We start from the raw sequence: 1234 nt of genomic DNA on the forward strand, positions 1-1234 counted from the left end.
GCTCGGGTCACTCCCAAAGGCCGCTCAACAGAGCCCTTCAGCGGCCTGATGAATTTTGACCTTATGAGTTACGGGAAAATTATCATGCGTAACATATTTAAGCCAGTTTTTTTCAGTCTTTTAGGTGCCTCCCCTTACTAAAATGTGAAAATTAATAATATAAATAGGTATAAGATATTATTTGGAAAATATATACTTTCGATTGTCACATTATTTTTTATTTCAATTCAATTTGATTTTAGTGTAATTTTGGATAATCTATCTGAGCAGTATATTATGTAATCATATTTTAATTATTGTTATAAATATTAGATTATTGTAATCCAGTTTGTATTGTGTTTAATGAAGTGTAAATCTTTTTAATAAATCAAATTTATTTGTAAAATATGTATTTTGTATTGTTATATTATTTTATCCTAATAAAATGTATTTCAGTGTAATTTTGGATAATCTATTTGAACAGTATATTATACAATCATAGTTTATTTATTGTTATAAATTAGATTATTTTAATCCAGTTTGTATTGTTTGTTTTTAATGAAGTGTAAATCTTTTTAATAATTTAATGAAATTAGTTGTAAAATATGCATTTTCTATTATTTTTATTTTATTTCTATTCAATTTAATTTCAGTGTAATTTTAGATAACCTATCTCAGCAGTAAATTACGTAATCATATTTTATTTATTGTTATAAATATTAAATTATTTTAATCCAGTTTGTATTTTTATTGTTTGTTTTTAATGAACTGCAAATCTTTTTAATAATTCAATGATATTATTTGGAAAATATGTATTTTTTATTGCTATATTATTTTATTTTTAATTTCTATTTAATTTAATTTCAGTGTAATTTTAGATAGGCTATATCTAAACAGTGTATTATATAATAATATTTTAATTAATGTTATAAATAATGTAATATTTTATTTTAATATAATAATTTTAATAAAGTTTGTATTGTTTGTTTGTTTTTTAATGAAGTGTAAATCTTAATAATAATTTAATTATTTATTACTTTATTTTTTGTGTTTTAAGCATTGGCTCGCCTCAGAGGATCACCAATCCTTGTTTTAAGGATCAAGAAAGGCCCTTGATTTAGCAATCAGATTAAAAAGACAAAACTTTATGCTCAATAGAAGGCAAACAAATCATTTTCTAAATCAATGACTGCATATGTGGCTGCTTCTTTCACTGTGTCATTTTGAAATATTAACTAAGATCAGATGTATTGCA

The 1234-nt window shown here is 22.3% G+C and overlaps 1 protein-coding gene across 1 annotated transcript in view; it reads right to left on the reverse strand.

Moving 5' to 3' along the window:
• The window catches only part of LOC101882393 (uncharacterized), a 768785-nt gene that overhangs the window by 583151 nt on the left and 184400 nt on the right, over positions 1–1234 (reverse strand). The gene's annotated exons all lie outside the window — the stretch shown is intronic.

This window comes from Danio rerio, chromosome 18 (genome assembly GCF_052040795.2).
Source record: "Danio rerio strain M-AB ecotype USA chromosome 18, GRCz13ab, whole genome shotgun sequence".
Classification (NCBI taxonomy): Eukaryota; Metazoa; Chordata; class Actinopteri; order Cypriniformes; family Danionidae; genus Danio; species Danio rerio.